Consider the following 13,533-nt stretch of genomic DNA (forward strand, 5'->3'; position numbering starts at 1 on the left):
GGCTTAATGCTTCATTTCTTATTGCTTTGGAGGGAGACCTTATTCAAGGAAGCCCCAGAACCAGTCCAAAAGGGCCCAATGACTTGAACCTTGGGCACACAGTGGTGCCTTGACTTATGACCATAATCTGTTCCAGAAGATGGTCGTAAATCGAAATGATTATAAGTTGAATCAGCATTTCCCATTGAAATGCACTGAAAACCGATTAATCCGTTCCGGCTGGTTTTTTGGTTGTATCTAGAGGTGCCGGTTGTAAGTCGAAGCATTTGTTCCCATAGGAACTAATGCAAAAGTGGTTAATCTGTCCTCTGGGGGATAATTTTCTTCCTAAAATAACTTAGGTTAAAAAAGGGGCAGGAAAGAAGGGAGGGAAGGAGCAATGGGGAAAAGAGGAAAGAAAGAAGGTCATCACTGGGGCACACAGACCCCTCAGACAAAGGTTTGTGCTGTTAAGCACAAATAGAGAGAAGAGAGAGCGAGAGAGAAGACAAAGGGGGAGAGTTTGGAGTCTAAAACACCTTTTAAACCAAACACTTTTAAAACAAAACACCTTTTAAAACCAAACACATTTGAAAACCACCCACCAACACCATTTTACACCAAGCCAGCCACCACAGCAGCCCCTCACAGAAAATGTTCTGATTTTAAAACAAAAAGACTTTGGAGTCGCATTTTAAACCCACACATTTTAAAACAAAAGAGAGGTCACAGTACACAAACCCTAGGAGCCACAGAATGCAAAAATAAATAAATAAATTTTACATTTTAAAATTACAGTCTAATTTTCACACTTAATTTTAATTTAATATTACAGTACAGTCTAATTTTTACATTTTAAATCCACACTGCAAGACCCATCAGAGCACAGAAACATAACCCTCACCCACCCAGCCCAAACCCAAGCTGCAAAAACCCTGTACAGTACAGTAAATACAGTGTACTCACCCAGAACAGGCAGTCTCTCTGTTTTAAAAAAAAAGTCAAAAGTCCAAAAAGCAAAAATTTAAAAAAGCCAAAAAATACAGTACTGTACAGTACAGTACTAGGCAGTACAGTACCAGGCTGTCTGAAGTGTCTCTCCATATGCACACTCTCTAACCACTGGGGTGAATGAGGTACAGACAAGCAGCCTCTTCGCTGACCAATCGTTAACTGGAAACAGTTCAAATTTCCCACTTTCCCCGCCTTCCCTGTGTTGTTTTTTTTCGGTCATAAGTCGAAGCTCCAGTCGCAAGTCGAAGCAAAATTTTGCGACCGGAGCTGTTCATAAGTCGAATTGGTCATAAGTAGGGACAGTCGTAAGTTGAGGCACCACTGTATATAATGTACATTCCTACTCCTTATTATCATCTTATCTAGACAGTATAGTACAGTATACCTAATTTTAAAAACTGGTTAAAATAGTGTACAATGGAGATGTGTAAGGCATAGGCTCCATTAGAGATACCTCACACTGTTTTGACTCTACAAGGCTACAGGACTACAAATAAATAAACAGAGGTTACTGGATACTGGCATGTGGAGCAGGAGTACATAATTTTAACATGTTTTATATAAGCACACACTGAAGATGTGTTGAGATATGGGAGGGGGGAAAAAAAGAAACACTTCAGTCAATATTTCCAGAACTATTTATTTCTGATTGGACATCTGTTTTCCAACTCACTATCAATAAACATGGAGTGAGTGTGTGTGTGTGTGTGTGTGTGTGTGTGTGTGTGTGTGCATGCATGCGTGCATGCACACGTGCATGTGCGTGCACACATGCATCTATCTCTACTTCTTTTCAATAAATGTAGTTTTTCTCTTAGCAGGAAATTACTCAATAGCTCCAGATGGCCAAAAAGATTCTCTATTTAAGAACACAGTACAGTATTCATTGTCTAACATCTCAAAAGACACCTGCTGGATGAATCTATTTCAAACACCCACAAATATTAGCAATATCACATCAGATCCATGCTGATACTGTACAATTACATATTTCTGTGGACTGATGGTTGCTATGGATATAAAACAATAAAATGTGAGCATAATATTAGACAAGATACACCCAAAACATTCCTTGCATCTTCCTCACTTTGGTTTAGTTAAGTCAATCTTATAGCCACACTAAACAAGCAAAGTCATGTTGCTACATGAAGCATTAAGATTTAGAGTCATCATGACAAAGACCACCATTGTCAACTGTATTTTTATGGATGCTAGGTGCTTGCATTTCAGGTCATCCTTGTAAGTACATTCGTATTTGTATTCCAAATTCTAGTAAGGGATGAGTCATGAATAGCAATCCTGAAAAAAAGGAAAATCAAGTGATTCAGACAAAGTGTATAAGCACTGAGGGCACAAAAATAATGTGTTCTTCTATATGCTGTGGTTTAGCTATAGTAACACCACCAGTTCTTATGCAGCTGAGGGTACATAAAACATACCCACAGTAGTAGTATACTGTCACAGGTCACTTTAGATTAGATTATAGCCCAAAAATGGTGCCTGACCTGACAGATGAAAATCAATACAATGCATATACCCTGCCTTCCTAGTCCCCTGAAGAAGAGGAGAATAAATAATGCTTGTATAGGTATCATCCTTATGGAGAGAACATAAGCATATGTGGGTGTATTCACTGTATGTGAAAATCAATTTAAATTGTTTGTTTGCAGAAGAAAAGATCTGAAATCTATTAGTGGATTAGAATCTATGAATAGGATAACAAGAGGTCATCCTCTATTTGATGGTAATTGTAGGTTTTTCGGGCTGTTTGGCCATGTTTCGGAGGTTTTTCTTCCTAGCATTTTGCCAGTCTCTGTGGCTGGCATCTTCAGAGGCCAGGAGTTAGAACTCTGACTGTGTTCTGGTGTAGTGTATGGGATGTAGCTATGGGACCAGCTTTTTGTCCTTTTCACGAGATTGGGTAATTATGGTGATCAGGGTGGTTTTTTGTTATGAGTGTATTGTTGTGATAAGGGGCGAGGTGATCTGTCACTGTGATCTATGAGTGTCGTTAGCTAATCTTTTGTGTGCACTAGTCCTTGTGGCTGGCTAGAGTTCGTTGACCTTTTTGCAGGTTGTATTTTTCAGTGCTGGGAACCAGGCTTTGTTGAGTTTTAGACCTCCTCCTCCTCCTCCTCCTTCTCCTCCTCCTCCTCCTCCTTCTTCAGCTCTGCTGATGTTTGTGTGGTCTAACATAATGATTGCTGGTGTTGTCCAGTACTTCTGATTTTGAAATAGGATTTCATGTCCAGCTTGTTTCAGAGCATGTTCAGCTACTGCTGATTTTTCTGGTTGTTTTAGTCTGCAGTGTCTTTCATGTTCTTTCATTCTAGTGTGGATGCTGCGCTTTGTGGTCCCAATATATATCTGGCCACAACTGCAAGGTATCTGGTATACTCCTGCAGTGGTGAGGGGTTCCTTTTGTTCTTTGCTGACCATAATATTTGTTGGATTTTTATGGTGGGCCTGAATACTGTTTGTAGGTTGTGTTTTTTCAAAAGTTTCCCCATGTGGTTTATGACCCCCTTGATGTATGGCAGAAATACTTTATTTGTGGGTAGCTGTTTTTCTTCTTCAGTTCGGTGTTGTTTTCTCAGTTTGATGGCTCTTGTGATTTCATTCTTGGAATAGCCATTTGCCTGTAGAGCCCAATTCAGATGGTTGAGTTCTGTGATGAGAAATTGAGTTTCACAGTTCCAATTCGCACAGTCTACCAGTGTTTTGATTATGCCTCTTTTTTGTCATGAAGATGCTGGCCACAGAGACTGGTGAAATGAAGAAAAACCTCCAGGATACAGCCAAACAGCCTGAAAAACCTACAACAACCATTGGATCCCGTCCGTGAAAGCCTTCGAGAATACATCCTTTATCAGAATTTATTATACAGTAGTTGTATCCACCATGTTGTTATTGCTGATGAGAAGATTATGTATTGTCTCCCCCATAGAAATTAATGGTGGAAACTGTCTTTTTCTCTCTCTCTTTTGGCAATATTTTTATTACAGCTCTTATTCACTGATGATGCACTTCTGCCTCTGCCATTTCTTCAGCTTTTGAAAGTTTGAAGTCTTTCTGGAGTTCTTCTCCAGATGGAGAATTTAGAAAGGTAATTATGGGGTATGCACTGTTGTATTTTTATCCTATCTTGGGTTAGATTAATTTTTTTTGGGACCACATGTGATCCTAGAATGTGGTTCTTGGGGGAAAATGTCAAGTGGTACAATTACACCCTAAGCACCTCTTAGGGTGTTATTATACCACTTGACTAGTTCTATGAAATTTAGAAGACCTCATATCCTACAAAACCAGTTGGTTTGAGAACTAGGCCAAAATGACATCTCCTTTTTCTTTTGAGTAGGTGTAGTCTTCTCGGTGAACCAGCTGAGAAAAACTGAGAAAAAATTGACATTCCAAGTTGTTTTGTTTTTGTTGACACTTTGCTTTGTTTATTTATGCAGTTGGTTTAAGGAGCTACTACTTTAAGCTCTTCAATCCTTTCCCCTGCTATCCATGTGTCCCTATGGTTAAAAAACAAGGGCAGTTTCCCAAAGACAGGAAAAAACTGATTCAACCTAAAGCAAAAAGCTATAGTTGAAGTCATACTACTACTACTACTACTACTACTACTACTACTACTACTACTACTACCAACAACAACAACAACAAAAACAACAATTTATATTGTGCACTACACTAGAGCATATTCCAATAAAATCAATAACTTATAAACATGCAAGTTATCAAGAGTGATAATTCCTTCCATGCTGAAGATAAATCCAATCTGTCCCCTGTCCATCTCCCTGATTTTCCTGGTTTCTGGACTGCCTCTTTGCCTCGGCTGCTGGACAACGGTATCTTCAAATTGGAGAGGCTATGCTGCACTTCCTGCCTCCAGGCTGAAAGCTCAGATGTCATAATTTTTCATCTGTTGAGGTCCATTCCTAAGGCCTTCAGATCCTGCTTGCAGATATCATTGTATCACAGCTGTGGTCTCCCTCTGGGGTGATTTCCCTGCACTAATTCTCCATACAGGAGATCTTTTGGAATCTGACCATCAGCCATTCTCACAACATGCCAAACCCAATGTAGACATCGTTGTTTCAGTAATATATACATGCTAGAAATTCCACCTCATTCTAGGACTACTCTATTTGGAACTTTGTCTTGCAGGTGATACCAAAAATGCATCAGAGACAATGCATATGGAACATGTTCAGCCTCCTCTCCTGCTGTGCACAAATGGTCCAGGACTCACTGCAGTACAGGAGTGTGTTCAGGACACAGGCGCTATAGACCTAGATCTTGGTATATGCCGTCGGCTTCTTATTAAGCCATAGTCTCTTTATGAGTCTAGAGAACATGGTAGCCGCTTTGCCAATGCATCTAAATGTCCAGCTGGACATCTAGAGAGAGGGTGTCAGAGATTGTCGAACCAAGGTACACGAAATCATGAACAATCTCCAATTCTTGTGTAGAGATGGTAATAGAGGGAGGTGAGCCCATGCCCTGGCCTATGGCTTGTGTTTTCTTCAGGCTGATTCTTAATCAAAATCTTGGAAGGCTTTACTAAAACGATTCATGAGTTGTTGGAGGTCTTCAGCAAAATGGGAAACAACAGCTGCATCATCGGCAAAGAGGAAGTCCCGCGTGCATTTCACCTGGACTTTGGTCTTTGCTCGCAATCTAGAGAGATTAAAAAAACCCCAGCATGAATTGGCATAACTTCCATTTTCTCTTAGTCTGCTTTGGAGAATTCTAGCAAGGGATCAAGGTGCTGGATACTCACATGATTCCACTCTGTTCAGGGAGCAATACTAGATACAGTGGACCCTCGACTTACAGACGACTCGACTTACAGACTTTTCGAGTTACAGACTTTTCTGGCCGCAAAATTTAGATTCGACTTGCAGCCAGAGAATCGACTTACAGACCAGAAAAAAACCAAAATGGAACAAAAATAGAATAAAAACTGCCAGTTATGGGATTAATCGGTTTTCAATGCATTGTAGGTTAATGGAGATTCGACCTACAGACTTTTCGACTTGCAGCCACCATTCCAATACGGATTAATTCCGTAAGTAGAGGGTCCACTGTATATATATCTTCAGTCTCTAGACAACATCATCAACAACTGTACAACCTCAAACAGTGTTCCTGATCTGCACTGGGATCATTTGTACTTACAGCAGAAGAAGAGGGGGGAAGGGTTACAAAGTTGTACACTACCTGTAACTTGTAACTTGTAATTTGTAATTTGACCTCCCATTAGTATAACTACATATACTTGCTTGACTTGTTCTTGTGTACGAGAAGAAGAAACCACAGACGTGTGCAAAATCTCATTATTCACGAGCAAGTGAGATTTTCTTTGTCACTATAGATGAACGTTGTCATGTTGGTGAGAATGATATTTGCACAAATGTAAAAAGTATGCAGTCATACAAATTATTGTGGTTGCTGCTTTGTTGTTTGTATTATGGTTGCTGCCTTTTAAAAGATTGTATGCATCAGATGGATTGCAATCAGTCCTTCTGTCCTTTCTATGTGCATTTGCTTCTCAAAGAAGGGAAGCTAGTTCTGTACAGAGTCATTTTGCACTGGTAACTGCAGACACTGTGCTGGCAGCAAATACAGCATCTTGTCTTGCTCTTGTGCTGGAGGCAAGAAATTGTATGGGATTCTGAAATTTGTCATCAAATGTGCCCCACCATGCTGAAAGATACTGAACTGGGAACATGGCATATAACAACTATTCTTCACAACCTGCAATCCATCAATGGAGAAATATCTTCTCGTTCTTTATAGGAAATATACTCTAGCTTTCATCCTCATCAATCCCTAGGTAATATAATCTGGCCTCTGTTTGGGTAACCTCTTGGAAAGAAAGGTGATCTATAAATATAGGTTTTTTAAAAAGAGAGAGAGAGAGAGATCATCATCTTAAAACTGCAGGGCTGGAAGAGATGCTATGGATCATGAAGTCCAACTTCTGTCAAGGAGATACAGTGGGGAATCAAACTACCAACTTCTGGTTCAGATACCTAATTTCCAGATATCTAAACCATCTAGAATTGACTTTAAAAAACAAGACCAAACAAAACAAAGCAGCATACAAACTACATCCCATCAGCCAATGTGTTCATCTAAAGACAATAGACTGACCTCTGTGTTTATTCAGCTGTCGCCTGTATTTTCAGACATGGAGATGAGTCATTGATTCTTCATTCCAGTATTCATTGCTTGAGATAAACTGACCCCTACACATCTACCACTTATACATTCATTCGGCAACAACTGTCTTATGAATGAAGTTCAGTGCATACCTCTGGGCCACAATGTGCTTCTTGGTTCTCTGACTTTTTGTACCACCAATTGCAAAGAGTGAAATTCTAGAGAATGTGAAAGATTTCATACCTTGATGACATTCTGAGTGGTTCTTACAAAAGTATTGTCCAACTCTGGGGCTTTGTTTTGATCCAGGGTGAGATCAACAAGCATGCTTCAATTAATAGAAGAAGCAGATATCAACATTTGTATATTTAAAGAACAGACCACCGCAATCATTAAACAGGAAGCAGGTGCAGAGAAGAATGGCAGTCTGGATCCAAATAGCATAAATTACTATTTGTTTTCACTGGAAGTGTGGATGAAGAGAGATGAGAAAGGGCTCCCTGAAAGGCATATGAAAAATGAAAAGGTTTTGATGAATATGTATCACTTTTGTTATACTCCTTTATTGCTGGATTGATTTTATGTCCACCCTACCACAGTGAAATAAAGCAACAAAGCTACAGTCCTGTATATCTGCATTGTTATAAATGTACAAGGCACAGAAAACAGTATTATCAGGCCTTAAAAGTGACAATACAAATTAGCCTACATCAAATTACCTTGCAGAAAATAACCAAACGGTGTCTCCATTACAGATAAACAATGAAGCTGTAGCAGTCTGGCATGGGAATTTCAATTGTCTTGGGCCAGTCTAAGATCGCATCATAGTCCTGCCCTCCCCCCTCCAAATTTCAATTTCTACAAAGTATTCATTGCTGAAGTGTATTGCTGAAGCTACTATGGCAGTACTGTAATGTATTTCCCTTCTGCACTGCTCACATTGACAAAGCCACAAAGAGTAACCTATCCAGTCTCACTTTTGTGTGTGCACTCAATCAAGATGAGATACCATACTGTATTGCTTAGCAGAGTGGAGTAGTTACTACTTCTTGAGAGGAGTTGAAAAGGTATCCTCATTGTAGCCCTATATGAGTACCTGCTTGAGAATTTATGAAATATGGCACATTAAAACACACATACTGTATAACAAAATAACCATATTATCCACGAAAGAATTTGGGATATTAAACCTCAGACTCTGGCAGCTGATTTGAATTTAATTTGCTCTCCTCATTTTTATGGTTTGCCCCCTTTGTCTGTAACCAGTGCCAATTATTTTATCAATCTTATTAACCTACTGTGGTGCTGGACATTTATGCTGGCCAGATTTAATATATTTCTCTCAGCTGTTCTTTCTGGCAGATATAGTAAGATCCCCTTTAAGAACTGCCCGTGTATGGACTGCCTAGTGGAACCGGACTCAATTTCACATATTCTTCTTCACTGCCCTAAATTTAGCAAATTCTGTCAATTACTACTTAGCTCTGTTATTTCGAATTTCTCTGGCTCCCCTGAGAGCTTAATCTGAATGATGTTAGCAGATAAACAACCTGATTTGACTGAGCGTATAGCTGAACATCTTGCTATTGTAATAAACTAGGCTGACTGCTTGAAGAAGCCTTGACGTAACTTGAACATATTGATCTTATTGTAGTGGAAAGTATAATCCTGATTGTACGGTTACTGGTTTTAGAGCCAATAAAGGTTTTGATTGATTGATTGATCAAATTAAAGAAGTATCATTCCATGTTTTTATGTTTTTATTAATTTTACTGGAATGTGCTCTGCTGTAGAGTAGTTCTTTATTATTATTATTCAAAAACACCAGGAACAGTCAATCAAAATTATAAAAACATTGACTGGTATTATATAACAGATACAAGTTTTTACCAAAAACCTAAGTATCTGTTAAATATCAGCACAGTATGTATGCTGTTCCTAATATTGCCATTTTTTGTAGCTCTGATGGTGTGATTTCTGAAGTACTGTGTGAAATTTCTTGATATTGTTCCCAATTCCCTAATGACTGCAGGGACCACTGAAGTGTGTTTCATTCACAAGTGAGATGTTTTGATTGCCAGGTCCCTGTATTTTGTTTGTTTTTCCAGTTCTTTATTTTCAACTCTGGCATCCACTAGAAATGCAATATCAATGATCCAGACATTTCTTCATTCTGTTACTACTAGAGATGGGGACAAATATAAAAACGTATCGCTTTTTCTGACAAATACAGCCGATTCATTAAATATTCTTTAATCTGTATTTGTGGGTTCCAGAGACCCTCCACAAATATGAAGGGATGAATATTTACCCATTTTTATTCATCTGTATTTTTTGGAGTAGGAAATGGAGTAGGAAATGGAGTAGGAAATGGCAAGCCACTCCAGTATCTTTGCCAAGAACGCCCCATGATCAGAAACAAAAGGCTAAAAGATATGACGCTGGAAGATGGGCCCCTCAGGTCGGAAGGCGTCCAACATGCTACTGAGGAAGAGCGGAGGACAAGTACAAGTAGCTCCAGAGCTAATGAAGTGGTTGGGCCAAAGCCGAAAGGACGCTCAGCTGTGGACGTGCCTGGAAGTGAAAGGAAAATCCAATGCTGCAAAGAAGAATACTGCATAGGAACCTGGAATGTAAGATCTATGAACGTTGGGAAGCTGGAGGTGGTCAAACAGGAGATGGCAAGAATAAACATCGACATCCTGGGCATCAGTGAACTAAAATGGACAGGAATGGGCGAATTCAGCTCAGATGATTATCATATCTACTACTGTGGGCAAGAATCCCGTAGAAGGAATGGAGTAGCCCTCATAGTCAACAAAAGAGTGGGAAAAGCTGTAATGGGATACAATCTCAAAAATGATAGAATGATGTCAATACGAATACAAGGCAGACCATTCAACATCACAATAATCCAAGTTTATGCACCAACCAGCATTGCTGAGGAGACTGAAATTGAACAATTCTATGAAGATTTACAACACCTTCTAGAACTGACACCAAAGAAAGATGTTCTTCTCATTCTAGGGGACTGGAATGCTAAAGTAGGGAGCCAAGAGATAAAAGGAACAACAGGGAAGTTTGGCCTTGGAGTTCAGAACGAAGCAGGACAAAGGCTAATAGAGTTTTGTCAAGAGAATAAGCTGGTCATCACAAACACTCTTTTCCAACAACACAAGAGGCGACTCTATACATGGAAATCACCAGATGGGCAATATCGAAATCAGATTGATTATATTCTCTGCAGCCAAAGATGGAGAAGCTCTATACAGTCAGCAAAAACAAGACCTGGAGCTGACTGCGGTTCTGATCATCAGCTTCTCATAGCAAAATTCAAGCTTAGACTGAAGAGAGTAGGAAAAACCACTGGGCCACTCAGGTATAATCTAAACCAAATCCCTTATGAATACACAGTGGAAGTAAAGAACAGATTTAAGGAACTAGATTTGGTGGACAGAGTGCCTGAAGAACTTTGGATAGAGGCTCGTAACATTGTCCAGGAGGCAGCAACGAAAACCATCCCAAAGAAAAGGAAATGCAAGAAAACAAAGTGGCTGTCCAACGAGGCCTTAGAAATAGCAGAGAGGAGAAGGGAAGCAAAATGCAAGGGAGATAGGGAAAGTTACAGAAAATTGAATGCAGACTTCCAAAGAATAGCAAGGAGAGACAAGAGGGCCTTCTTAAATGAACAATGCAAAGAAATAGAGGAAGATAACAGAAAGGGAAAGACCAGAGATCTGTTCAGGAAAATTGGAGATCTTAGAGGAACATTTTGCGCAAAGATGAACATGATAAAAGACAAAAATGGGAGGGACCTAACAGAAGCAGAAGACATCAAGAAGAGGTGGCAAGAATACACAGAGGAATTATATCAGAAAGATGTGGATATCCCGGACAACCCAGACAATGTAGTTGCTGACCTTGAGCCAGACATCCTGGAGAGCGAAGTCAAGTGGGCCTTAGAAAGCCTGGCTAACAACAAGGCCAGTGGAGGTGATGGAATTCCAGTTGAACTATTTAAAATCTTGAAAGATGATGCTGTTAAGGTGCTACATTCAATATGCCAGCAAGTTTGGAAAACTCAACAGTGGCCAGAGGATTGGAAAAGATCAGTATACATCCCAATCCCAAAGAAAGGCAGTGCCAAAGAATGCTCCAACTACCGTACAATTGCACTCATTTCGCACGCTAGCAAGGTTATGCTCAAAATCCTACAAGGTAGGCTTCAGCAGTATGTGGACCGAGAACTCCCAGAAGTACAAGCTGGATTCCGAAGAGGCAGAGGAACTCGAGACCAAATTGCTAACTTGCGCTGGATTATGGAGAAAGCCAGAGAGTTCCAGAAAAATATCTACTTCTGCTTCATTGACTATGCAAAAGCCTTTGACTGTGTGGACCACAGCAAACTATGGCAAGTTCTTAAAGAAATGGGAGTGCCTGACCACTTTATCTGTCTCCTGAGAAACCTATATGTGGGACAGGAAGCAACAGTTAGAACTGGTCATGGAACAACTGAGTGGTTCAAAATTGGGAAAGGAGTACGGCAAGGCTGTATATTGTCCCCCAGCTTATTTAACTTATATGCAGAATACATCATGCGGAAGGCTGGACTGGACGAAACCCAAGCCGGAATTAAGATTGCCGGAAGAAATATCAACAACCTCCGATATGCAGATGATACCACTCTGATGGCAGAAAGTGAGGAGGAATTAAAGAACCTTGTAATGAGAGTGAAAGAGGAGAGTGCAAAAAACGGTCTGAAACTCAACATCAAAAAAACTAAGATCATGGCCACTGGTCCCATCACCTCCTGGGAAATAGAAGGGGAAGATATGGAGGCAGTGTCAAATTTTATCTTCCTGGGCTCCATGATCACTGCAGATGGAGACAGCAGCCCTGAAATTAAAAGGCGCCTTCTTCTTGGGAGGAAAGCGATGACAAATCTTGACAGCATCTTGAAAAGCAGAGACATCACCTTGCCAACAAAAGTCCGAATAGTCAAAGCTATGGTTTTTCCTGTCGTGATGTATGGAAGTGAGAGCTGGACCATAAAGAAAGCAGACCGCCGACGAATTGATGCCTTTGAATTGTGGTGCTGGAGGAGGCTCCTGAGAATCCCCTGGACTGCAAGGAGAACAAACCTATCAATTCTAAAGGAAATCAACCCTGAATGCTCACTTGAAGGACAGATCCTGAAGCTGAGGCTCCAGTACTTTGGCCATCTCATGAGAAGAGAAGAGTCCTTGGAAAAAACCCTGATGTTAGGAAGGTGTGATGGCAAGAGGAGAAGGGGACGACCGAGGATGAGATGGCTGGACAGTGTCTGCGAAGCAACCAACATGAACCTGACACAACTCCGGGAGGCAGTAGAAGACAGGAGGGCCTGGCGTGCTCTGGTCCATGGGGTCACGAAGAGTCGGACACGACTAAACGACTAAACACACACACATTTTTTTAAAAAAAACCATTTGGCTGATCGGCGGCAGAAAGGCAGCCGCCACCCCACACAGCCACCCAATACCACAGCCTACCCAACCACCCCTTCCTTTCCCTACCTTAGGCCCCACGTCACGCTACGCCACCCCCACTGACACCCTCTTACCTTAATCACTGCTGTGGAGGTCTTCTGTGTCAGCTTCTTGCTGTTTAATGTGCAGAGTTCTCTGACTGAAGAAAAACACACACACACACTCTCCTTCTACAAAAAGACACGTGTATTAACAAAAATATATACAAATATACAAAGTAGCAGACCTTCGGTGTGGCAGCAAAAATAGAGGCAAAGTATATAGAGGATAATAGCATAGAGGAAGGAGGAGATACATTCATGTTCACAATGTTCCCTTATATACAGTTGAACTGATGCTTCTGTCCAATCACTTCAAGTGTTACATCATCTTCCTTTACATGGGTGTTGCATCATCCACAGATGTTGCTTCTTCTTCTTCTTAGTCACTGTGACTCAGCATTTACACATGTGATCATCGTGGCAGTTCATTAATGTTACAGTCTGGAGCTGTTCAGGCCTATAAAATTCTCAATACTTTGACATTCTGGCCTCACAGCCACACATGTAAAAATGGAGACTGGCTGTCCTTTGCAAAGATGGCGGCTGCAGCTTCATTTAGGGTAGGGACGCTGCAGCTGCCATCTTTGCAAAGGGCAGCCTGGATTCCCTTACCCTGCTTTAAGGGAATCCAGGCTGCCCTTTGCAAAGATGGCAGCTGCAGCTTCCCTACCCTAAATGAAGCCACAGCTGCTATCTTTCTGAAGAGCAACCAGTCTCCCTTTTTACACGCCATGGCTGCGAAGACATGATGGAGGCCTGACAACAACTATTAAGGTATCGGGGTGTCGGTGGAAATGCGG

The 13,533-nt window shown here is 40.8% G+C and overlaps 1 long non-coding RNA gene across 1 annotated transcript; it reads right to left on the reverse strand.

Moving 5' to 3' along the window:
* Positions 1-3,131: 3,131 nt before the first annotated feature.
* On the reverse strand, positions 3,132-13,260 carry LOC140704522 (uncharacterized). Its single transcript, XR_013541944.1, has 3 exons — positions 12,767-13,260; positions 7,408-7,664; positions 3,132-5,676 (listed from the first exon to the last, which is right to left on the reverse strand). It is a non-coding gene; the product is annotated as an uncharacterized LOC140704522 (long non-coding RNA).
* Between the last annotated feature and the right edge of the window lie 273 nt (positions 13,261-13,533).

This window comes from Pogona vitticeps, chromosome 2, assembly GCF_051106095.1.
Source record: "Pogona vitticeps strain Pit_001003342236 chromosome 2, PviZW2.1, whole genome shotgun sequence".
Classification (NCBI taxonomy): domain Eukaryota; kingdom Metazoa; phylum Chordata; class Lepidosauria; order Squamata; family Agamidae; genus Pogona; species Pogona vitticeps.